The sequence below is a fragment of the Lissotriton vulgaris genome, chromosome 1_1 (genome assembly GCF_964263255.1).
Source record: "Lissotriton vulgaris chromosome 1_1, aLisVul1.2, whole genome shotgun sequence".
Classification (NCBI taxonomy): domain Eukaryota; kingdom Metazoa; phylum Chordata; class Amphibia; order Caudata; family Salamandridae; genus Lissotriton; species Lissotriton vulgaris.
In genome coordinates, this window is record NC_141685.1 from 126,560,981 (window position 1) to 126,588,012 (window position 27,032).

General features: G+C 51.2%; 1 protein-coding gene across 1 annotated transcript in view; it reads right to left on the reverse strand.

The window, feature by feature from the left end:
* The window catches only part of LOC147737743 (uncharacterized), a 123,508-nt gene extending 96,959 nt beyond the window's left edge, over positions 1-26,549 (reverse strand). Inside the window, exons 1-2 of the mRNA XM_086942933.1 lie at positions 26,421-26,549; positions 7,874-7,929 (exon numbers count right to left, since the gene is read on the reverse strand). The gene's annotated coding sequence lies outside the window, so the exon portion shown is untranslated. The remainder of the gene's footprint in view (positions 1-7,873; positions 7,930-26,420) is intronic.
* Between the last annotated feature and the right edge of the window lie 483 nt (positions 26,550-27,032).

The window sequence follows — 27,032 nt, forward strand, 5'->3', positions numbered from 1 at the left end:
TTTCTTTGATACGCCCGAGGAGGTATTTCGTTGGACCGACGAAGCAGTGAGACTCAGGCCGCATGCCCAGCCGGGGCTGGACCCGGGTGGGTCCCGGGGATCGTCGCCGGAGCGGACAAACCGCCCAAACCGAAAAGGATGACATCGGAGGTCCAGATCACGCAAACGGTCAGCCTCCGCTAGTGCAACGCAGACCAGTGGCACGAGGGATTCTGAACATTCCGATGCTGGCAGTTGAACTCTGGTGGGGCCTGGACCCTAGTTCTGTCTGGTAATGTGTTGCCCTACTTTGTGATGTATCGGCTGGTGAGACAGTTGTATTGGGACTCCGTTCATGCCAGTCTGTATTCGCCTGAGACACTCTAAGGCTACTGGTGGGAATGCTGTGGGGCTCGGGAGGCGGCTTCTATGGGCCTTAGACCCTCACGAGTTGTGGGTGTTGTTGGGGGGGTGGTGAGTGCGTGATGACCGGGGTGTTGGGATCCATTGGTATGGTGGGCCCTGGGTCCTCTGTTTTGGACCCGGGTCTCTCCATGCCGCGACAGATACTTCAATGTTCTATGAGGTATAGGGGTGGGGGGAGCGGGGCGAGGGGGGGGGTTGCTCTGTTGTGGGTGTTTGGGGGGGTTCGGGCCAGGGGTGGACGTCTGGGTGTTGGGGCTGGGGGGGTGGGACCACACGTGTATATTGCTGCTGGATCGAGTGGATGGTGGGGTGCACCGGGGTGGCGCGGAGGGCCTGATGGAGGGGACTGCTTTGATGATGGCTGATCGTACGACTGTATCTCCTAATAAGGCCATTTGTGTTGTAACGTGGAATGTGAGGGGGATACTTGATAAAATCAAACGTGGTGCTGTGTTGCGCTGGGGTGTAAGGGAGGCTGTAGATGTACTGTTGCTTCAGGAGACCCATATGTTGGGCTCCAAGGTCCTTAGCCTCCAGAGATTCGGCTTCCAGCAAGTGTACCATGCAGGCTTCGCGAGGGGCTCACGAGTGGTGGCTATATTGTTTCATCGCAGGGTGGCGTATGTGCATGAAAAGCAATGGATTGACCCTCAGGGCCGCTATGTTTTCATTAAGGGGCTGATGGGTGCCGAGCCGGTGGTCTTTGGTAGCGTTTATGCCCCCCCCTCCCATGCAGTGGGCCCTGTCTGAGAGACTGTTTACGTTATGGGATGAAATCCCGGATGTGTTGACTGTGGTTGGGGGCGATTGGAACGAGGTTATGGATGTGGGCTCGGACCGCCAGAGACGGGTGCCTGTTGTTGCGGATTCCTCCCCTGCAGCCGCGCACACTAGACTGCGTACAACGGTGGATAGCTTGGGCTGGGTCGATGTGTGGCGCCACTTTCATCCTGCTGCGCGTGAATTCACGTATGTGTCGGCGGTGCATGGTTCCTTCTCGAGACTTGACTGTCTTTTTATGCCTGGTGCCTGTTTGAGCCGTGTGAGGGACACTGCGATACCCCCCAGAGGTCTGTCTGATCACTCCCCGGTTGTGGCTACTATAGACCTCCCCTCGAAGTGACAGCCGTTTCGTTGGCGGATGTCTTCGTGGCATCTACAGCAGCCCGAGTATGTGCATCACTTGCGTGAAGCGATTGATAATTATTGGCGAGATAACCTTGTGGGAGATGTGGATGCAATGGTGGTGTGGGAGGCGCTGAAGCCCACGATATGGGGCGTTGATATCGCTTTGTGCGCGGCTGCATGGCGGAAACATCGGGAGGCCATTACGGCCGCCGCCGCTCAAGTGGAGGAGTTGGAACAGCGTGGCCGGGATGGGGGTGGCGAGGACGCGGTACGGCAGCTCTTGCAGGCGCAGCAATCCTATGCCTCGGTCCTATATGACGAGGCCAGGCAGGCGTGGCTCGCCACGCGTAGCAGGATTTATCAATGGGGCGACAAGTCCTGTACGATGCTTCACAGGTTGTGTCAGGCGACCTTCCAGCCTCTCACTTTGCCGGGTCTCACGGCGGAAGACGGTTCGGTAGTGACGGACCCGGCCATACTTGCAGCTAGCTTTGCCCATTATTATGAGACGCAGTACGCCTCCCGGGATCACCTAGAGACGGAGGAGATTTCTGCCTATCTCGATGACCTGCTGCCGCAGGCCGTCTCTGATGAATCTAGAACTGCGCTAGACGTCCCGCTCACAGCTGAGGAGCTCGGGGAGGCTTTGGGGCAGCTGAATACGGGGAAGGCACCGGGCCCGAGCGGCTACCCGTGCGAATTCTACAAAAAGTTCCACCTCCAGCTGGGGCCTCAGTACAGGCGCGCGCTTGAGGCGGCACGGGCCCAAGGGGAACTGCCGCCCGATTGGCGCCATGCCGAGATCGTCGTTTTCCTGAAACCGGGCAGGGCGCCGGACAGGCATGACTCGTACCGGCCCATTTCTCTTTTAAACATCGAGGCCAAAATTCTGGCTAAGGCCTTGGCGAACCGACTGCTGCCCCTTATTACAGACCTGGTCCATCCTGACCAGGCCGGATTCATGCCCCGTAGGGCCACTCGCCATAATATTCGGCGGGCGCAGGCGGCGGTTGACGCCATAGGCGCTCGGGATGAGCAGGCGGCGCTCCTACTGGCGGATATGGACAGGGCGTTCGACTCTGTGAGTTGGGCATACCTATTTACACTATTGGCCCGCCTTAACCTTGGCCCGGTGTTCCTGTCGTACTTGCGATTGCTATACACCAACGTCACGGCCTCAGTCCGAGTGGCCGGGGCCACTTCCGGGCGTTTTCGAATTGGTCGGGGCACTCGACAGGGCTGCCCGTTGTCCCCGTACCTGTTCGCCCTTGCAATGGAGCCCCTGGCGTCCCGAGTGCTGGCTGACGCCCAGCTACGCGGGTTTGTCTGGAATGACGACCTGGTGGATAGGATCGCCCTCTATGCGGACGATGTCCTTTTCTTTCTCACCGACCTACAGCGCTCGGATCCCCGGGTTCTGGAGGTCATGCGCGTCTTTGGCGAGATCTCCGGCCTTCAACTCAACCTTCATAAATCGACCCTGTGGGTGCTGGGCGGCGGAGTCGTGACTGACCCCTGGGCTGCGGGACTGCGGGTGGCGACGGATGGCCTGAAGTACCTTGGCATATTTCTATCGGAGTTGCGCGTCGTGGCTTGGGGTCGTGGCGTCCTGCCAGTGTGGGAACGGGTCCAGGCCGATGTCAGGACTTGGTCCAGAATGCCCCTTACTATTTTCGGAAGATCGGCCATTTTCAAAATGGTGGCGCTTCCGCGTCTGCTATATCAACTTCAGAATTTCCCGTACCCTATCGGCCCACAGTGGTTTCGCCAGGTCAATTCTGTGCTGGGTCGATTCCTATGGGCTGGCGGTGCGGCCAGGGTGGCGTTGAAAACGTGCTTCTTGTCTACTTATTGTGGTGGCCAGGCCACCTCTGACCTCCTCTCCTACTACCAGGCTTCCCAACTGCTTATTCTTAATGAATGGTGGTACAGTGATAGGGGGGACCCGGCGTATGCCTTGGAACGGTCGCTTATGGGTGACAATTCGCTCCACACCATTCTGTATTCGGCTCACCTGCGTCGCGTACTGCCGTCGGTTACCAGAGTGGTCTTCGCTGTGTGGCGGCAGGCCCTACGCCGCATGGGCTGGTGGGGCAAGTTAACGGCTGAGACGCCGCTCTGGCACAATGGTCTGCTCCCGGAGCTGGCGGCCCTGGCCGGTTTTGAGGGTTGGGAAGCAATAGGTATCACGTTACTGGGCCAGGTCATGTCCGGCACTACCCTTAAGTCGTTCGAGGAACTCCGCACAGAGTTCCAAATGCCTCAGTCCCAGTTTTTCCGCTACTTGCAGCTGCGCCATGCCCTCACCCCGAGCATTGCCAACCTAGACTCCTTACCGGAGTTCAGCCCGGTCGAGGCAAAGGTATTTATGGGGGATCTGGGGGACAGAAAGGTTTCCCGGATATACCAGACGCTGGTCATTCATTGCTCCTCTACCCTACACTCTCTTCGGGCGGCGTGGGAAGTGGACGTTGGCCCTCTCGATGAGGACGATTGGAGGGAGGCGCTAGAATCCCCACGCGGAACCGCCATTGCTGTACGGCTCCGACTCATCCAATTTAAATACTTGCATCGGGCCTACTATACCCGTGAACGATTGTGGAGAGCCGGGTTGATTGCATCCTCGGAATGTTTGCGCTGTGGGACGGTGCCTGGGTCTCTGATACATACTGTGTGGTCGTGTGGTCGGCTGTCTGGTTTCTGGAGAGGTGTGTGGAGTTGTCTGTCCGAGGTCCTGGGCTGGGACCTCCCCCGCACCCATCGGCTGGGTTTATTGCACGTCATGGATGGCATCGGTGGGAACATCTATAAGCGCCATCTGCTGCTTTTGGGGCTAGTTGTCGCCAAGCGGGACCTGGCCCGGGCGTGGAAGGCGGTGAGGGCCCCCCCCCCTGTCTGCGTGGAAAGCTGGGCTGGACTACTTCATGGGCCTGGAAAGGCCGATCTTTGAGGCGAGGGGCTGCCCGCGCAAACACTACAAAATTTGGAAGTGATGGGCCGACCACCGGGGTCTGTCACTGGATCCCCCAGCGGAGCGAGAGGAGGACATTTGATGGCAAAGACATTGTTGGCCCGAGTCTGCGACGCTCCAGTCGCGCTGCACCTACACCTTTTATTCTATTGCTATGTGTACACGTGTGGATGGGGGGTGGGGGGGAGTTTGGATGGATGGGGGGGGCGGGATTGGGGAGTAGGGTGGGTTGGGGGGGGGGGTTTCATACTGAGCCTGTTCTTAAGACCTGTTTGGACATTTGCTACCAATGTGATTTATTGTACCACATTGTTGTGGTGATCTCCGGTCTTGGGGGTGCCACGTTTTTATTGCTCATTTGCTCAATAAAATTGGTTGTGAAAAAAATTTTGCTGCTGAAGCTTCAACACTCTCAGGGATGGTAATCATGATTTGAGTGTCATCAGCATAGGATAACACTTCTAGGCCAAAAGATCTTACAACCCTGGCAAGCGGGGCTACATAAAGGTTAAAAGGGTGGGACGCAATGAGGATCCCTGGGGAACTCCGCAGAAAAGCCGTTGAGGAGCAGAAAGGAATTGACCCATCGTAACTCTTTGAGCCTGTTCCGTAAGGAAAGATGTAAGCACATTAAGGGCGGAGCCCTCAATCCCTATTTCCCGGAGCCTCCCAGCCAATCTAAGGGGAGAGATGGTATCGAAGGCTGCCGTTAGGTACAGAAGGGTCAGTAAGGTGGTGTGACCTGCGTCGACCTGTTGTCGAATGTTGTTAAAAACAACGGTTAACGCCGTCTCGGTACTGTGCTCACTTCTGAACCCATGTTGAGAGCCATCGAGCAACTGATGATCCTCAAGATAGGTGCTAAGATGGAGGTTCCGGTGTTTTTCCAAGATTTTAGCTGGGACGGGCAACAGAAATTAAACTGTAGTTCTTTAGTTCCGCTGGATCCAGAGAGGGCTTCTTTAAGAGAGGTTTAACCACGGCCGTTTTCCAGGCAGTGGGATACTGGCCAGAAGTAATAACGACATTAAGAACTACGGTCAAAGGAGGAACAATAGCACCCATTCCTAGTTTCAGGATCTTCAGGGGACAGGGCTCCATAGGGGAGCCAGATCTAACTCCAATTAACATCCGCTCCGTGTCTTCCTGAAGTATAGAGGGAAAGGTGCTCAAGCGGCAATGCTTTGGAGGAGCTACCAGAGAATCCGAAGGACGATTGGCCTTTGACCCTCCGACATTGGATATCTCCAGGGAGGAATATATGTCCTTGATTTTGTCAGTATAAAAACATGCCTTTTTATCACATAGCTCCTGGGAGACTTCGGTGTTTGCAGAGGCCGAGGGGGCTAGGAGGGAATTAATCACAGTGAAGAGTTCCCTCTGGGATTTGATGGATTCCGTCATCTGGAACAGAAGATAACCTTTTCCTCATTAATAGCTAGCCTATATTCCTTCAATCTGAGTTTATGCAGGTCCCTTTCGGCTGGGATAAGCTCACGGCGCCATATTCTTTCCTGCTCTCACCATACCTGCCTACGGTTTCTCAAACTTTCGGTGAACCAGGGCGCCGAAGGGTGTTTTCTGGCCACATAATGCTCCTTAAGAGGGGCAAGAGAGTCCAGAGCCACGAAGAGCCAGTTGGAAAAATCATCATAGATTGAGTTAACATCCAGGTGGGGGAGACAACAATAATTGCAAAGCTTAATTAGAAGACCCTCCTTATTTATGCGGCTACGGTTTCTCTTCATCTCCACCCTGTTCTTAAAATTGGGATCAGGGTGGGATTCTGCAATTCGCCGAAAAAATGGAATGGTGTAATGATGAGACCAAGAGAGTGGGATGGGATCATTCACCTCTATCCTCGGATCGTTAGAGAAGATCCCGTCCAGAATGTGTCCCGCCGTATGAGAAGGGCTCCTTACCAGCTGAGGAAGGCCACAGGAGTCCATAGCTTCCAGGAAAACTGTGTTTCAGAGCACATACTTTTCTCCAAATGGAAGATAAAATCACCCAAAAGAGTGACAGTGGATCTAGCCAAATAAGGCTCAATCCGATTGCTGAAGTCCTGATTAAACATTCCTCTGGGTCCAGGAGGTCGGTAGCTGACCACTCCCACAAAACTATCAGTGCGTAGGATCTTCAAGGAGAAATATAGGTCCTGGTAGGGATCTGAGGGAATGGTGAGGGCCTCAGTGAAGCACAAGAAGGTGTCTTTATAAAGTACTCCCAAACCCCCCTATCAAGTCTGGACAGAGCATACCCTGAGGGGATGGCCTCCACCAGGTCAGGCTCTGAGCAATCTCTAGCCCAGGTTTCAGTAATAAATACCCAATCAGGCCTACGGGAGCAGACAAAATCATTAAATTATGCTCTATGTTTAATCAGAGATCAGGAGATACCCTTAAAAGGACTGCTTCATGGGTAAGGGCACACGTTTCCCCTTGGGTTTTTTAGCTACCCCCAATGAAATGATGTCTTACAGCTAACACACTCATATAGCCCAATGCTCACAGTTCATCGACCTGCAGTACACATCCTTCTATCCTTCTCTCCTTGAAGCTCAAAGAGCTGTCCTCTCGGGTAAACAAGGGGCTTACCAGGGTCTACAATAAAAAGGACAGCGTCCCTGGCACAAGGCGTAGACTTGGCCAGACGGACACAGACAGGCGTGCCTTTGGCGCGCCTGCTGCGTGCGTTCACCGGCGTCCGGCCCGGCATTCAGATTAAATAGCTGGGCCAGTCAGGAACAACTAGAGCGCTGCCCATCGATCTGGGACAGGAAGTGGAGTAGAGCAGCAAGAGTGAAACACTCACTTCCCTCCATACAATTGGCGAGCCGTGGTGGACCGGGGAAGGAGCAAAAGACCCCCACAAGCCCCCCCACCCCACTCCCCGAGATGAAGAAAAAAGCAGAAGAGTGCCTGGAAAGAATGCAGTAACCCCACACAAGTAGGCAATTATAATCGTTTTTAAAACATTCCCCCCATTAGAACGCACACAATGATTCAATAAAATTTTAACATCACAGTCACTTTCTAAACGCAGTAGCAGCGCAACAGCGTGGCACCTCTAATCAGGGTGAACCACCATCACGTGGTGTAGAGGAGGAGACAAATGTGATAATAGTTAAGAAACTGCTGGGCAAAACTGACCTAAAAAGGAACTGGGCCTGCACTACACCCCCCCAACATGTTCCAAGAGTGGAATGTGGCAACATCATATTATTATCAGAAGTTTGATAACAACAAGAATAGTGCACAGAGAGAGTCAAAAGTTGAAGTAAAGAGACAAAAAAAACAGAGATTAAGAAAGGGAAGAGAGAAAGAAGAAACAGGGGAAAAGGAAACATAGAGTTATAGGAATCCTTACCTTTTTGTTCCCCCAAGGGTGGCAGCCACGCTGCACTGCCTGTCATCCCAGAATACCTTCAAAGGAAGTAAAGAAATAATTTTGCATCAGACGACAATCACACTCCATCACATTTTACAAATAACCGTCCTGGATTTACAAAACAACCGAGCCCAGGGAGAACCAGAGTCTGACTTTAGCCTCCTATCACAGCTATTGCTGTGAATGTTCCCCAATTAACCGCCGTGTTCCCACATGCGGCTGTTAACTGTTCAAGTTTCACAGCAACAGCTTTGAAAAAAAGTTTTCAGAGTACTGGAGGTGTTTCAACCCCCTCGGTCTCTGGGACACCGTTGTTTTATTGATTAACACATTCTGCCCTCATGGGGCAAACAGTGCAATGACCTTATAGTCAGCCGTCGCTGGCAATACAGCCCCTTAAAGGACCGCTCCCTTGGTAAAGGCCCTTGCCTGTGGAGCTACATCAAGCTTCAAAGCTATAATAAAGGTTTCAAATAATTACTGAAGACATAAATATGGTTACTCAGTCAGAGAAATAATGATCATAACATTTGCAGGAGGATCACATAAAGGTAACCTCTAAAGGGGACGCGACTTAATTCGGTCGCGCGTCGATTTCCCGGACACTGACTGCGGCGGATTTGGCCGAGTCGTAGGGATACCTATTTGATATTACGCTTAGGTACACATTTTGTTCCATTGCAATTTGGACTGGCATTATATACTTGGAACTGACTGGGGTGGATTCCCATCGAGAATATTTGAGAAGATACTAACTAACATCTTATAAATAGGCCTGTTGCTGAAATTATCAGGTCTTTGAATTATAATATCTGTCGACCTACAACTGCTACTAATAATTGTGTGACAAATATAACAGCCAGTCTGAGTTATCCAGATATTGTATATTGGATTTATTTTGCGTTTTTTGGAAGGATCCTACACCTGTCAGTGGCATTCACTGTTGGTGTTCTCTACAATTGCACACGCCCTGAATAAGTTCTGGTGGTTCAGAACGAAACGCGTTGGCTGATGGTTCTTTTGAATATAAGAAAATAATAAAAACTGAACTGAGAAAATATCAAGACTCCTAATTTTGGATTTGGACTCAGAGAAACTTTGAACTGATTGTTGATGATTGGAGTGGTGCCCTAAACTGGATGATAAACGTAACCTCTAAAGTATATCAAAAGCCAGAATCAGAAATAACTCTCGATGTAAAGTCAATAGACAGACCACCACAACAAATGTGTGCTGAGATATAAGAAAACATTTTTTTATAATATCAAATAGCAAACTTATATAGAATCTGCTCAGTTAGGAATCAAGGAAAAGTTCTTAAGTTTTTAGACATAGAGAACACATTATTTACATGGTTCATGATGAGGTAAAAATGACAGCAATCAATGAATGTTCATGAAAACATGGAACAACAAAATGTAATTTAATAAACCACACCTACAAAATGAATAATTAATTGTGACTCTTCCCCAAAAAGCCACAAGTCATTTTACAAGGTAATTCCCTAACATAATAACTGGATCTTAGTCACAGTGTAAGTTTGTGGCCATTCATCATTGACCCTATTTGTACGGGAACATTTGCTGACAGCTTATTAGTTGTTTATTAGAAACGCCTACAACTTGGACTCCTTTCCCAAGAGGGGTGGGTTGGGCGCTCCCGTCAGTCTGACTGTGGAACGGGAGGCACATTTATTGATTAAAAGAGATGCTGGATTCCCATTTACTTCTTCTACAAAAGAGCCTCTCTGGGTGACCTCCAGGACTGCCCCAAGCATGCAACCCTTCTCCCGTCTCAGGCACCGTCATTGAGTCAGATTCATTCCAGTAGAAACTCCTAGTGTAGGAGGAAGTTGGGGAAAATCCTTATTAATCACTGAAGGATTTTGTTGAAATCCTGAATTTCTTGAGAACTTGCCATTGTATTCTGCACTGGGCTGTGGGACCATCGGGACTGAAGGCATGCTCCAATATATCTGCCTTTGATTCTGCATGCTCGGCACAGAGGCCAGTTGGACTGGGACCATCGGGGCTGAAGGCTTGTTCCAATATATCTGCCTTTGATTCTGCATGCTCGGCACAGAGGCCAGTTGGGCTGGGACCATCGGGACTGAAGGTATGCTCCAATATATCTGCCTTTGATTCTGCATGCTCGGCACAGAGGCCAGTTGGGCTGTGGGGCCATCGGGACTGAAGGCTTGTTCCAATATATCTGCCTTTGATTCTGCATGCTCGGCACAGAGCCCAGTTGGGCTGGGACCATCGGGACTGAAGGCATGTTCCAATATATCGCCTTTGATTCTGCATGCTCGGCACAGAGGCCAGTTGGGCTGTGGGACCATCGGGACTGAAGGCATGTTCCAATATATCTGCCTTTGATTCTGCATGCTCAGCACAGAGGCCAGTTGGGCTGGGACCATCGGGACTGAAGGCATGCTCCAATATATCTGCCTTTGATTCTGCATGCTCGGCAGAGAGACCAGTTGGGCTGGGACCATCGGGACTGAAGGCGTGTTCCAATATATCTGCCTTTGATTCTGCATGCTCGGCACAGAGGCCAGTTGGGCTGGGACCATCGGGACTGAAGGCTTGTTCCAACATACCTGCCTTTGATTATGCATGCTCGGCACAGAGGCCAGTTGGGCTGGGACCATCGGGACTGAAGGCATGTTCCAATATATCGCCTTTGATTCTGCATGCTCGGCACAGAGGCCAGTTGGGCTGTGGGACCATCGGGACTGAAGGCATGTTCCAATATATCTGCCTTTGATTCTGCATGCTCAGCACAGAGGCCAGTTGGGCTGGGACCATCGGGACTGAAGGCATGCTCCAATATATCTGCCTTTGATTCTGCATGCTCGGCAGAGAGACCAGTTGGGCTGGGACCATCGGGACTGAATGTGTGTTCCAATATATCTGCCTTTGATTCTGCATGCTCGGCAGAGAGACCAGTTGGGCTGGGACCATCGGGACTGAAGGCATGTTCCAATATATCTGCCTTTGATTCTGCATGCTCGGCACAGAGGCCAGTTGGGCTGGGACCATCGGGACTGAAGGCGTGTTCCAATATACCTGCCTTTGATTCTGCATGCTCGGCACAGAGGCCAGTTGGGCTGGGACCATCGGGACTGAAGGCTTGTTCCAACATACCTGCCTTTGATTCTGCATGCTCGGCACAGAGGCCAGTTGGGCTGGGACCATCGGGACTGAAGGCATGTTCCAATATATCTGCCTTTGATTCTGCATGCTCGGCACAGAGGCCAGTTGGGCTGGGACCATCGGGACTGAAGGCATGCTCCAATATATCTGCCTTTGATTCTGCATGCTCGGCACAGAGGCCAGTTGGGGTGGGGCCATCGGGACTGAAGGCTTGTTCCAATATATCTGCCTTTGATTCTGCATGCTCAGCACAGAGGCCAGTTGGGCTGGGACAATTGGGACTGAAGACGTGCTCCAATATATCTGCCTTTGATTCTGCATGCTCAGCACAGAGGCCAGTTGGGCTGGGACCATCGGGACTGAAGGCATGTTCCAATATATCCGCCTTTGATTCTGCATGCTCGGTACAGAGGCCAGTTGGGCTGGGACCATCGGGGCTGAAGGCGTGTTCCAATATATCTGCCTTTGATTCTGCATGCTCGGCACAGAGGCCAGTTGGGCTGGGACCATCGGGACTGAAGGCATGTTCCAATATATCTGCCTTTGATTCTGCATGCTCGGTACAGAGGCCAGTTGGGCTGGGACCATCGGGACTGAAGGCGTGTTCCAATATATCTGCCTTTGATTCTGCATGCTCGGCACAGAGGACAGTTGGGCTGGGACCATCGGGACTGAAGGCATGTTCCAATATATCTGCCTTTGATTCTGCATGCTCGGCACAGAGGCCAGTTGGGCTGGGACCATCGGGACTGAAGGCTTGTTCCAATATATCTGCCTTTGATTCTGCATGCTCGGCACAGAGGCCAGTTGGGCTGGGACCATCGGGGCTGAAGGCTTGTTCCAATATATCTGCCTTTGATTCTGCATGCTCGGCAGAGAGACCAGTTGGGCTGGGACCATCGGGGCTGAAGGCATGTTCCAATATACCTGCCTTTGATTCTGCATGCTCGGCACAGAGGCCAGTTGGGCTGGGACCATCGGGACTGAAGGCTTGTTCCAATATATCTGCCTTTGATTCTGCATGCTCAGCACAGAGGCCAGTTGGGCTGGGACAATTGGGACTGAAGACGTGCTCCAATATATCTGCCTTTGATTCTGCATGCTCAGCACAGAGGCCAGTTGGGCTGGGACCATCGGGACTGAAGGCATGTTCCAATATATCCGCCTTTGATTCTGCATGCTCGGTACAGAGGCCAGTTGGGCTGGGACCATCGGGACTGAAGGCATGTTCCAATATATCCGCCTTTGATTCTGCATGCTCGGTACAGAGGCCAGTTGGGCTGGGACCATCGGGACTGAAGGCTTGTTCCAATATATCTGCCTTTGATTCTGCATGCTCGGTACAGAGGCCAGTTGGGCTGGGACCATCGGGACTGAAGGCTTGTTCCAATATATCCGCCTTTGATTCTGCATGCTCGGTACAGAGGCCAGTTGGGCTGTGGGACCATCGGGACTGAAGGCATGTTCCAATATATCTGCCTTTGATTCTGCATGCTCGGTACAGAGGCCAGTTGGGCTGGGACCATCGGGACTGAAGGCTTGTTCCAATATATCTGCCTTTGATTCTGCATGCTCGGTACAGAGGCCAGTTGGGCTGGGACCATCGGGGCTGAAGGCGTGTTCCAATATATCTGCCTTTGATTCTGCATGCTCGGCACAGAGGCCAGTTGGGCTGGGACCATCGGGACTGAAGGCATGTTCCAATATATCCGCCTTTGATTCTGCATGCTGGGCACAGAGGCCAGTTGGGCTGTGGGGCCATCGGGACTGAAGGCATGCTCCAATATATCTGCCTTTGATTCTGCATGCTCGGCACAGAGGCCAGTTGGGCTGGGACCATCGGGACTGAAGGCATGTTCCAATATATCTGCCTTTGATTCTGCATGCTCGGCACAGAGGCCAGTTGGGCTGGGACCATCGGGACTGAAGGCATGTTCCAATATATCTGCCTTTGATTCTGCATGCTCAGCACAGAGGCCAGTTGGGCTGAGACCATCGGGACTGAAGGCATGTTCCAATATATCTGCCTTTGATTCTGCATGCTCGGCACAGAGGCCAGTTGGGCTGGGACCATCGGGACTGAAGGCATGTTCCAATATATCTGCCTTTGATTCTGCAGGCTCGGCACAGAGGCCAGTTGGGCTGGGACCATCGGGACTGAAGGCATGCTCCAATATATCTGCCTTTGATTCTGCATGCTCGGCACAGAGGCCAGTTGGGCTGGGACCATCGGGACTGAAGGCATGCTCCAATATATCTGCCTTTGATTCTGCATGCTCGGCACAGAGGCCAGTTGGGCTGTGGGGCCATCGGGACTGAAGGCATGCTCCAATATATCTGCCTTTGATTCTGCATGCTCGGCACAGAGGCCAGTTGGGCTGGGACCATCGGGACTGAAGGCATGTTCCAATATATCTGCCTTTGATTCTGCATGCTCGGCACGGAGGCCAGTTGGGCTGTGGGACCATCGGGACTGAAGGCTTGCTCCAATATATCTGCCTTTGATTCTGCATGCTCGGCACAGAGACCAGTTGGGCTGGGACCATCGGGACTGAAGGCATGTTCCAATATATCTGCCTTTGATTCTGCATGCTCGGCACAGAGGCCAGTTGGGCTGGGACCATCGGGACTGAAGGCATGCTCCAATATACCTGCCTTTGATTCTGCATGCTCGGCAGAGAGACCAGTTGGGCTGAGACCATCGGGACTGAAGGCATGTTCCAATATACCTGCCTTTGATTCTGCATGCTCGGCACAGAGGCCAGTTGGGCTGGGACCATCGGGACTGAAGGCATGTTCCAATATACCTGCCTTTGATTCTGCATGCTCGGCACAGAGGCCAGTTGGGCTGTGGGGCCATTGGGACTGAAGTCTTGTTCCAATATATCGCCTTTGATTCTGCATGCTCGGCACAGAGACCAGTTGGGCTGGGACCATTGACTGTGACATCCCATTCTGGCCATCTGATTCTTGTTCCAGTTTCCCAGGTTCCTGCAAACATCGCAAGGAGCGTGTCTTAATCTGCACATTATTAGTGTTTGAGGTATTTTAATTGCCACTGTCAGTAAAACCTACACCCTGAGCAGGGCCGGACTGGCCGTAACGGGCTTCGGGTGTTTCCCCGGGGGGCTGGAAGAGTGGGGGCTGATTCTTCAGTGCTAGGAAACGTATTTGTCACTGGGGGCTGGTTTTGCTGTGGTGCTGCTATATCGCCTCCCAGCAACAAAAGAGGCAGGGGGCTGGTCCGTCAAAATTGTCAGGCCTGGTTTGGGTTCCCAGTCCGGCCCTGACCCAAAGGAGCAACATTTCCTCCTTGCTCATACTGAACATCATTACTCTGCACCCCAACGCCGTGCATATCCAAATTCACACCAGCAACAAACCCAGAATCAAAACGAGAATAAAATCCGTGAGACCCACTTTCGTCACCCGTTTGGAACATTTTTGTCTGAGCGCTCATTATTTTTTCGTTGATATTTTTCTGCTTAGTAACAAAATTCTCCCAACAGAACTTTGCGTAAAACAAAATCTCTTGCGGAATGTTAGTCTGCAGCCCCTCACATTTTGCTGGATATGTGAACCAACCTCTGGATAAAACGCTCAAAGATGCGCCCTCTTTTACCCGGTCTTTGCCTTTGCAATATTGTCTGTAAATCTGCATTATTCTCTTGTACTATATAATAAAATATTTTGAGGCACTTCGCTCTGTGGCTCTTCAATTGGCCAGTTTACAAGCAACTTACACTCATTCCACAAATCTCTTGGGATAACAATCAACAAACTTAAACTCAGCTCTCGACCACCCCGCCAGGATGGACAGGTCTCATCTCCACTGCATCCCTCCTGGACAGGCCCCACCTTCTATGAACCACCCAAACACAGGACAGGTCTCACCTCATCTGCACCCCTGGACAGGCCTCTCCCCCTCTGCACCCCTGGACAGGCCTCACCTCCTCTGCACCTCTGGACAGGCCTCACCTCCTTTGAACCACCCAAACACAGGACAGGCCTCACCGCCTCTACACCCCCCTGGACAGGCCTCATTCACCTCCTCTGAGCACCCTGGACCAGCCTTGCTTCCTCTGCATCCCCCCCGACAGGTATCGCCTCCTCTGCGCCTACCTCCAAACAGGCCTCACCCCCTCTACATCCCATGGACAGTCCTCCCCTTCTCTGCACCTGCTGGACAGGCCTCACTTTCTTTGCGCCTCCCCCTGGACAGGCTTCAGCGCTTCTAACCTCCCCCTGGACAGGCCTCACCTCCTCTGCACCCCTGGACAGACATCCCCTCCACTGCAACCCCCTGGACAGGCCTCCCCTCCACTGCACCCTGGGACAGACCTCACCTCCTTTGCACCCCTTGGACATTCCTAACCTCCTCTGCACCCCACTAGACAGGCCTCACTTCCTCTGCACCCCCCAGCTCTGGACAGGCCTCACCTCCTCTGCACTACCTTGGACAGGCCTTGCCTGCAGCACCCCCCTTCCCTGACAGTCCTCAACTCCTCTGCACGGTACCACACCACAGAACAGGCCTCTTCTGCAACCCCCCACCAGAAAAGCATCACCTCCTCTGCACCCATGGACAGGCCTCACCTCTTCTGCACCCCTGGACAGGCCTCTCCTCCTCTGCCCCCTGGACAGGCCTCAACTCCTCTGCACACCTGGACAGGCCTCACCTCCTCTGCACCCCTGGACAGGCCTCGCCTCCTCTGCACCCCCTCAGGACAGACCTCATCTCCTCTGCACCCCCAACCCTTGCAGGACATGCCTCATCTCGTCTGCCCCTACATGGGCAAATTGAGAAGTTGGCCTGGTATATGCTGTCCACTAGTTATAATGTGCACCTTGTACCAGTCCAAACAACCCTTATTGATGATAGCTATGGAGAGCAGCCTTCAGGATAAGTGTTGAAAGAATGTAAAGCAGCTTTTTTTACCAGTCTATAATCTCATGAATGACCAAATGAAAGGAGAACCACACCAGCTATATATATAAAATATATGTATTTATTCTAAAACACACCCCCTAGTCTCTTTATGAGGCTAGAAGTCGAAGTACACAAGTCACAAGTCATATACTACAGTAAATAGCACAATAGGCACCAGGGGAGGACCAAACCATATTCTAAAATAGTGATATAAGAACCACAACTTGACTAGACACAAGGCCTAGAGCCTGTATAATCATGGGACCCCTTCAGAACCACCCAAGGTAGTGACACAGGGGACCCACGGGGGACGCGTGCAGTGTGGGAACACAGCCGCAAGCGCTGTTAGCTTCTATGGGGAAAGTCGCGGTAGGAAATTTAAAGTTTCAGGACACTTAGGAGAGGACTAGGAACAAACCCTTTTGGACTTAGATGGTTCTAGGGACAACACCCATTGGAGCACTGGAGTACTCGTGTTACCGAACCCAGGAAAGCCGGGAGCATATGGCGACCCAACACCAAATGGTGTTGGGTCGCGTCGTCATTTTCAATGGTCAGTTGCTGCAAAGTGCTGCTGACATGAAGAGGAGAAGTGTCCGAAGAGATCCAAGTCTGGATCGAAGATGTGAAGAACCTGAAAGCAGAGGGGACAGAGTCTCCATCACTAGTCAGTGACCAGGGGCACAATAGTCGAATGCTCACCGATGTCGGGTACTTCAGGTGAGATGAGGGAAAGCTTGACTCTTCAGCCACGAGGACCAGGAGGAGTCGACGACAACCAGAAGCAGGATTAAAGCTCGCCCACAAAGGATGTCAAATGCTGTAGCGTCGGTGCCCGGATTGGACACAACAAGCCTTGGCAACAGCAACCGACGCAGAAAGAAAACAATGGCTTTGGAGTGGACCAGCAAGGTCCAGGCAACTCACCAAGCGATGGAGAGTCAGGGCACGTCTGAAGCAATCAGGGAAGCCCTAGGAAAATCAGAAATGCCTTCTCAGGTACCTACAAGTCAACAGACAAGGGATCGAGAAGGTACCTCGAGCTGAATCACAAAATGACAGCCCTCGGTACGCTCGGAGTGTGTAGGCCAGCAATCTTCAGTGGATTCTCTGCTCGGGGTCAGGCTACAAGTAATCCAAAGCACATCATCGAAGAACGTCGAGAAGCTGATGTACTTGCAAATGTGCATGGTGTCCAGGGGTTCCAGTTTCACATTACCCACAATGGCTACAGGTCTCGGCTTTGCTGGGGACTCAGATCAGCCTCGGGGAAGTCTGGAAATCCACCTCTGGTGTTGCAAAGTCTTTGGCGTCTGGCGGGAGATTCGGAGATACAGACCGGTCAGATGCGTCTTTGGTGCCTGCCAAGCAGGGGAGTAACTCCTTTACTCCAAGGGAGATTCTTCAGTCATCTGGCGTTGAACAGATCGTCGAAGGTCCAGGATTCAGTTTCAGAGTGTCATACAGGGATATCTAAAGTTCTGGTTACAGAGGTTCCTTCATTATACCCAAGGAATGGGTTGGACTAGCTCTAGCGACCCACCTATGGGAGGGTTTGGAAAGAGGGGAGCTACACCCATTTCCTTTGTTAGTTTTGCACCAGAGCAGGGGCTGGTTTGAACTGGACTATGCACAGGGACACCAAATGTGCCCCCAGCGCAGACTTCAAAGCACTCTTGGAGTGCTCCCACACAGTCCCAATACACAAAAGCCTGTCTGGGAGGTGGTTACACCTCCCTGTGACAGGAAAACTATTGTCCAGGCCTCCCGTGCCGGAGTTTCAGTCAGCAGCAGGAGGTCAGACTTGTGTCTGTAGCTGCAGCATCCATTTTGTGATGCCAGGGCTCTTTTAAGCTGGCACAGGGTATACCTGTGCTGTCATGCCTCTCCCTCTAGAAGGGCGGGATCAAACTCCCACACCAGTTTCTGGTGTGGGGGTATGATTCCAAGGTGTTTGACACCAAACACAACATGTTTCCATGCAGCCAGTCCACAGTTAGCATTCACCGCAAGGTTATAATGCACTTAAGAGTAGATAAAGCAAGGCAGTGGCATTTGATTTAGGTAACAAAGCACCACATAGAATAATTACAGACATTATTTTAAGGAACCCAGTATTTAACGGTGCTAAAGGGTGAGGAGAACCACCCCACTCCTCAGGATAGGCCTCTGGCTTCTAGAACAAATGACACTCCTTAGCACACGTCTCACTTATAAAGTAACATAAGTATGTAACACGTTTCCACAAATTCAAAATGAAATAATGCGCAAAAGATTAGTCTTCCTTCTTCTTTGTTGGTCACTTTATTATGTGCAAGTCTTCCCAGAAATTATCTACAGTCAACACGTGTTTCGTCGTAAACGGGAGGTCGTCCCGCGACTTTCTCAAGGCTGTGTGATTTAGAAAAAGAAAAAAAAAAGGCCAGTATATATATTGGGAAAAACAGTCCCATTGATAACAAACAAACCATACTATATCAGTATTGGGAGAGTCACCAATCAAGTGTAACTCATGCTTGTGGTGGGATAAGAAATCAATACAAAAATCCAACAACACAATAACATAGAATATACCTCTGTGAAACAGTAGGTCTCTGAACCTAATAGAGAAGGAGAGACCAAGTAAGTGCGCTTAGGATAGTAAGAGCCAGCTAAAACTCTCCCACACTAAACGGAGTGAGAACTTTCCGCTGGTAGAGCGATCGTGAGAAGTGTGAATCATTATGAGGGCTAAGGGTCAAATTAAAAGAAATCTGAAGCGTGCACTGAATAGGTAAAATAAAATAGTGATGTGAGTAAGGGAAACTTAGACACTAAAAGCAAGACTTATATGAGGTTATATAAATACCTATAGCCTGTATGAGAACTGATTCAGTAAAACAAGCAGAAAGATTTGTATATATTAATCCATAATTTGAAATTCAATGTTTGAGATTTGCTCTAATACTAGTGCCTTTAAAATGGACCTACTTATTATGCGGTGATAATTCCAAACCGCAATGGGTTTCAGGTGTGGTAGCGTCTATGATTCCGAACGATTTCACTGGTTTCTCTTTCTTCCAGTAACAATCTTCTTAGTGCTGCAAAAATGTGAAATCACTAAATAAAGCTTATTTGGAACCGTATTTCCTACTTAAGTCACTAATCATTACTAGCAACAAAGTCCTTGCTATTCTTTATTAAAAAGGCTTCAGAGCAACTGACGTGTTGTTTAAATATTATAGTTTGCTTAATAAACATGCAGATTGACAACTCAATCGAAATGAAGTATCCTAACCCAAAAGAAATGCCAACGAAAACCCATGCAGTATACTGTTTGTAATGAATACCTGCATATTTGGGCCATAGTTACCAAAATCTGCCTTCTTATGCTACGTGCAAAGAAGCATATTGTGAGCGGCATAGTCTTAGTTTACCGTCGTATCGCAACCATAAGTTGGTGGATGTGAAGAGCCGGTGTAGTTAGAATGGCCGCCAAGTTTGAATAGAACGCTAAGACATCCTCTCTGTTTATACCATGAGAGTAGGGAGTGAATTCACAAACAACGTGAACACGCTGTTAACACTTTTGGTATTCAAACTAGTTTGGGAAACTTCTTCGCACAAGCATACTCGGCATCGAAGATACATGGTGGCATCGCGGAGGATTCTCTTAAGAGTGGAACAAGGTAAAAAATAAAGCTAATGCTGAGGTGGTAGCACGACTCAGGAATTCTAGATTCTTCTAATGTTGAGTTTGCGATAACATTAACATCGTTATATGTCTTCATGACAACTTTTAAATATTTAGTTTTTTTAAGGGGGCATACTATAGCAGTTGGTGTTTTTGAGCGGCATACATAGGTACATTAGGAAGAATGTGTAATTTTACGTGTCACCTCTTGTTCTAACATTAACAAGATGTAGCTCTCAGAGTGTTTAACATTCTAACTGAACCGGCACTTCACAACCACCAACTTATGGTTGCGATACGACGGTAAACTAAGACTATTTTTTGGTTCCTCTCGAGGTACCTTCGCGATCCCCTGTCCGTTGACTTGTGTGTCCCTGAGAAGGCAGCTGCAACTTTCTTTGGGCTTCCCTGGTTGCTCCAGACGTGCCCTTACTCTCCATAGCTTGGTGAGTCCCCTGGACCTTGCTGGTCCACTCCGAAGCCATTGTTCTCTTCCTGCATGGGTTGCTGTTGCCAAGGCTTGTTGTGTCCAATCCGGGCACCAATACCTTGTGGGACAGCTCGAATCCAGCTCCTGTTTGTTGTCGACACCTCCTGGTCCTCGTGGCCGAAAAGTCAAACTTCCCCTCATCTCACCTATAGTATCCGACATCGGTGGACATTCGACTATTGTGCCCCTGGTCACTGGCAAGTGACCCAGACTCTGTCCCCTCTGCTTTCAGGTTCTTATCATCTTTGATTCAGGCTTGGATCTCTCCGACACTTCTCCTCTTCCAGGAAGCAGCACTTCGAAGCAACTCGTCATTGAAAATAACGATGCGACCCGACACCATTTGGCACCTATGCTCCCGGCTTTCCTGGGTTAGGTAACACGAGTACTCCGGTGCTTCCGTGGGTATTAGCCCTAGAACCATCTAAGTCCAAAAGGGTTTGTTCCTAGTCAACTTCTAAGTGTCCTTAAACTTTAAATTTTGAACAGTGACTTTCCCAATAGAAGCTAACGGCGCTTGCGGCTGTGTTCCCACACTGAACGCGTTCCCCGTGGGTTCCCTGTGTCACTACCTTGGGTGGTTCTGAAGGGGCCCAGCGATCCTACAGGCTGTAGGCCTTGTGTACAGTCATGTCGTGGTTCTTATACCACTATTTTAGTATATGGTTTGGTCCCCCTCCGGGGCCTATCGAAAACTGCGATATTTACTGTGAATATTTGACTTGTAACTTGCGTACTTCGACTTCTAGCCTCATAAAGAGACTAAGGGGTGTGTTTTAGAATAAATACATGTATTTTATATATATACTCGGTGTAGTTCTCATTTGGTCATTCAAGAGATTATTGACTGGTAAAACGAGCTGCTTTATATTCCTTCAAGACTTAGCCTGAAGGCTGCTCTCCACAGCTACCACTAGGACAGCTTTCAATAAAGGTTTTCTTTAATCTATCATCAATAAGGGTTGTTTGGACTGGTGCATGGTTCCCACTATAACTAGTGGACAGCATATGCCAGGCCAACTTCTCACACTCACCTCCTCTGCACCCCTGGACAGGCCTCTCCTCCTCTGCATCCCCTGGACAAGCCTCACCTCCTCTGCACCCCTGGACAGGCCTCTCCTCCTCTTCAGCCCCTGGACAGGCCTCACGTCCTCTGCCCCCTTGACAGGCCTCCCCTCCTCTGCACCCCTGGGACAGGCCTCACCTCCTCTGCACCCCTTGACAGGCCTCACCTCCTTTGCCCCTGGACAGGCCACTCCTCCTCTGCCCCCTGGACAGGCCTCACCTCCTCTGCCCCTGGACAGGCCTCTCCTCCTCTGCCCCCTGAACAGGCCTCACCTCCTCTGCCCCTGGACAGGCCTCTCCTCCTCTGCCCCCTGGACAGGCCTCTTCTCCTCTGCACCCCTGGACAGGCCTCTTGGTGCTTCTCACAGGTCTCTCAGTGAAGCATTCATATTAAGGACAGAGGAACCCAGAGTTCATTCCCCCCATACAGCGCCTCTGACTCCGCCCTGAGCCTCGGGGCACCATGCACAGGGCCCGATGAGAGACACTGCTCCCCTGGACAGGCCTGACCTCCTCTCCAACCGCCTGGACAGGTCTCACCTCCTCTCTCCTCCTCTGCGTCAGACACGGTCGCTCCCACGCTCCCTGGCTCCAGTGGTATCGTTACTCCCTCCATTAACCTCTGACCATCTGTGTGCTTGTAATTGAATTGCGCATTTGCATTAGCGCTTGTGACTGTGCATTTATTATAGCGCTTGTGATTTCCTCTTCAGTCTGCTTACTCTGTGCCACTGATAACGCTACAACCTCTGACCATCTGTGTGCTTGTAATTGAATTGCGCATTTGCATTAGCGCTTGTGACTGTGCATTTATTATAGCGCTTGTGATTTCCTCTTCAGTCTGCTTACTCTGTGCCACTGATAACGCTACAACCTCTGACCATCTGTGTGCTTGTAATTGAATTGCGCATTTGCATTAGCGCTTGTGACTGTGCATTTATTATAGCGCTTGTGATTTCCTCTTCAGTCTGCTTACTCTGTGCCACTGATAACGCTACAGCGTTTCAGGTATTTAGCAACATAGTATCGTTTTTGCCATACAATCAGCGCGACGGAACGGAGCTGCGCTCTATCTATTAACATAGAAACTACCTGTGTTTAAAAGCGCTTGTGAACTTTCTCAGTGCCCCAGCCTCACTCGACTTTTTACCTCCTCCATCTTGTTTGTTGTTGTCTCCCTGAGCCCTTCCTCCTCGCAATGCTCCCGCCTCCCTGCTGCCCCTCCCACCCACTGACCCTTACTGTAGACCCCGTAGAAAGGACATCTGTGACCGCCCTGACTTCGTCAGACACGGTCGCTCCCACGCTCCCTGGCTCCAGTGGTATCGTTACTCCCTCCATTAACCTCCGACCATCTGTGTGCTTGTAATTGAATTGCGCATTTGCATTAGCGCTTGTGACTGTGCATTTATTATAGCGCTTGTGATTTCCTCTTCAGTCTGCTTACTCTGTGCCACTGATAACGCTACAACCTCTGACCATCTGTGTGCTTGTAATTGAATTGCGCATTTGCATTAGCGCTTGTGACTGTGCATTTATTATAGCGCTTGTGATTTCCTCTTCAGTCTGCTTACTCTGTGCCACTGATAACGCTACAGCGTTTCAGGTATTTAGCAACATAGTATCGTTTTTGCCATACAATCAGCGCGACGGAACGGAGCTGCGCTCTATCTATTAACATAGAAACTACCTGTGTTTAAAAGCGCTTGTGAACTTTCTCAGTGCCCCAGCCTCACTCGACTTTTTACCTCCTCCATCTTGTTTGTTGTTGTCTCCCTGAGCCCTTCCTCCTCGCAACGCTCCCGCCTCCCTGCTGCCCCTCCCACGCCCCTCCCCCCTCAAGGTGCTTAAATGACAGATGTGACCAGGCGCAGCGTCCACGCGCTACGGCCGCGCCGAAGGTGCGCCAAAGGTAAGCCCGTCTACGCCCGTCCGCGCCTGGACCGCGCCCAGCGCCAGACCCCCTGCCCCTCGCTCTCCCCAGCCCTCCCGCATTACCTACGATGCCGCCACCCTCCTAGCCCTTAACCCCGGTCGCGCCCCCAACTGCGTCCAAGCCGCTCCTGGACACACTCATGGACCTTTCTCTTGCCACTCCTGCAAATTCATCGGCACCAACAACATCCCCGCTACGACCACACCACTGATTCCCGACCCCAATCACCTACAATGCATCCTTCTCAACACCCGATCGGTCCACAGACACGCCATTGACCTATGGAATCTACTAGACACCATCTCTCCAGACGTCGCCTTCCTAACAGAAACTTGGATGAACGCTTCCTCCGCCCCAGACATCACCATTGCCATCCCTGAAGATTATAAGATCACACGCAAGGACCGTACTGGCCACACAGGAGGAGGAATCGCTATCGTCCATAAGATATCAATCCGCATCTCTACCAGCTCTGACGTCAACCTCGCCAACTCTGAACACCTTCACTTCCAGATCCACATCGACCCCAAGACCACACTCAGAGGCACCCTCCTCTACAGACCACCAGGACCCCGCGCAAAATTCAGTGAAGACATCACGGACTTCATCTCTCCACACGCGCTCCCCTCCAAAGATTACATCCTTCTGGGAAACCTCAACTTTCACCTTGAAAAGAACAACGACCGCAACACCACCACCCTTTTGGACAACCTAGCCAACCTCGGACTTAAACAACTGGTCACCTCCCCCACCCACATCGCGGGTCACACACTCGACCCCATCTTCACCTCCAGCAATCATGTCTCCTTCAGCCATACTACAGATCTCCTCTGGACTGACCACAGCTGCGTTCACTTCACCTACAACAAGCCGAAACCCATCAACCACCTCCAACCAACTCTGCAAAGAAACTGGAATAAAATCACCATCGACCAGATCTCCTCATCGCTCCTTCTAAACACCCCAGCCCACTCCTCTAACCCAGACCAAGCCGCCGCCAACTTCACCCTATGGTTATCCAACACCGCAGACACCTTAGCACCACTGAAAAAACGTCAAAGCAAACCTGGCAGCAAGAAGGCCTCATGGTTCAACGATGATCTTAAGAATTCCAAGAAACTCTGCCGCTCCCTTGAAAAGGCCTGGAAAAAAGACCCAACCACCAGCACCAAGGACGCCTTCAAAAACGCCACCCGCATACACCACCAACTAATCCGAAAGGCCAAGAAAACAGCATTCAAGGATCGACTAGACAACAACGCCCACAACAGCAAGGAACTTTTCAACATCGTCAAGGAATTTACCAATCGCTCGGTCAACTCCAACGACATCACCCCCTCTCAAGCCCTCTGCGACTCCCTAGCCTCATTCTTCCACAACAAAATTGCAGACATCCACAACAGCTTCGACAACCTACCCGGAGACCAACCCACCCAACCATATGATGAACATTCTCCCCCCTTGAACACCCTTAACAACTGGAACCCAATCTCCACTGAGGACACCATCCGCCTGATGAACTCCATCCACTCAGGATCCCCCACTGACCCATGTCCTCACCACATCTTCAACAAAGCAGACTCCGTCATAGCACCGCACCTCCGAGACGTCATCAACTGCTCCTTCAACTCCGCCACCTTCCCAGAAAGCTGGAAACACGCTGAACTCACCGCCCTTCTGAAAAAACCCACAGCGGACCCCACCGAACTCAAAAATTACCGCCCCATATCACTCCTTCCTTTCCCGGCCAAAGTCATCGAGAAAGCTGTCAACAACCAGCTCGCCGCTTTCCTCGAAGCCAACAAATCCCTCGACTCCTCACAATCTGGCTTCCGAGCAAAACACAGCACTGAGACCGCCCTCATCGCAGCAACAGACGACATTCGAACTCTACTGGACAATGGAGACACAGTCGCCCTCATCCTCCTCGACCTCTCCGCAGCCTTCGACACAGTCTGCCACAGCACCCTTTTACAACGCCTCAGAAACATCGGAATACAAGGAAAAGCACTGGAATGGATCACCTCGTTCCTCACCGGAAGAACCCAGAGAGTCCGCCTTCCACCATTCAAGTCCGAGGCCTCTGAAGTCATCTGTGGCGTACCACAAGGATCCTCACTCAGTCCCACCCTCTTCAACGTATACATGAGCCCCCTCGCGGCCATCGCACGCCAACACAACCTCAACATCATCTCTTACGCGGATGACACTCAACTGATCCTCTCTCTCACCAATGACCCCAACACCGCCAAAACTAACCTACACGAAGGAATGAAAGAAGTTGCCGAATGGATGAAACACAGCCGTCTGAAACTGAACTCAGATAAAACTGAAGTCCTCATCTTAGGTACATCCCCCTCTGCATGGGACGACTCTTGGTGGCCGGAAGCCCTTGGAAAAGCACCCATCCCGACAGACCACGCACGGAACCTAGGCATTATCCTGGACTCTTCACTTTCAATGAACAGACAAGTCAGCGCCGTATCCTCATCCTGCTTCAACATTCTTCGCATGCTCAAAAAAACATTTCGCTGGATCCCCACCGAAACCAGAAAAACAGTCACCCATGCTCTGGTCACGAGCCGACTGGACTACGGAAACACCCTTTACGCAGGTACTACCGCTAAACTCCAGAAGAAACTCCAACGAATCCAAAACGCCTCAGCCAGGATCATATTAGACATCCCGCGTAACGAACACATCTCTGGCCACCTGAAAGACCTCCACTGGCTACCCGTCAATAAGAGGATCACTTTCCGACTGCTAACCCATGCACACAAATCACTCTACGACATCGGACCAGAATGCCTCAACTCACGACTGTCCTTCTACACCCCCTCCCGCCAACTACGTTCTTCCAACCAAGCCCTCGCCACTGTACCTCGCATCAACAAGACAACCATGGGAGGCAGTTCCTTCTCATACCTGGCTGCTAAAACATGGAACTCACTCCCCACTTACCTTCGCCTTACCCAGAACCACCTAGCATTCAGAAAGCAACTTAAAACTTGGATATTTGACAAGTAATCCTCTTCCCCTCCCTAAGCGCCTTGAGACCCTCTGGGTATGTAGTGCGCTATATAAATTCTTTGACTTGACTTGACTTGACTGCTTTCCTCACTCAGGCTCATCAGCAGGAAGAGTTGAGCTCTCCTGACGTCACCATGAATGCCAGGGGCAGTTGGGGGGGAGGGGGGGAGTGGTGGGGGGGGGGGGGGGGAATCTGATCCATGGATTCATAAATTGCAGCCAAGTGAGTTAGCAACTCTCCTACCTGAGCAGAAACCTGTCCAGGCTCTCTCCTCCTCATGGGGGTCGCAGATCTGGGGTTGAGGGGGGCGGGGGGAGCAGGTCTGGGGTTTGAGGGGGGGCAGAGGCCAGATCTGGGGTCTGTGTGGATCTGAAGATGGAGGTAACGGCCCACCAAACAGGGCTCCTTCCTCCTCTGCAGCAGGCTGCATTCACGAGGAGAGGCTGGAAGTGATGTCACCCCCACTGCTGGTGCTGTCTCTGCCGCCGCTGACCCGGAAGAGGAAACCCTCCTCCTTTTCATTCAATGTGTGCTCAGTGGGTTTCATCGTCAGGCGAGAAGCGCCCTCTGGTGGCCGCTGACGGAACCGCCGCCTCCAGGCTCCAGCAGTGAATACATTTCACACAAACAAGCACTTATACCTGTAAAGACGTGGGATTTCAGATGTCACAGACATGAATGTTTTTGAGGGTCAGACAGTTCAAGTACAGGGCCTCACACATGGCTGCTGCTGTGGAAAAGTATTCATAGCTTCACTTCAGATGAGCATCTTCTAAACACTGACGTAAAGGACTTGAGAGTGTTTACAGAAAGGTGACAACTGGAAGTGCCAGTCTGTATTTCAATGAATATATC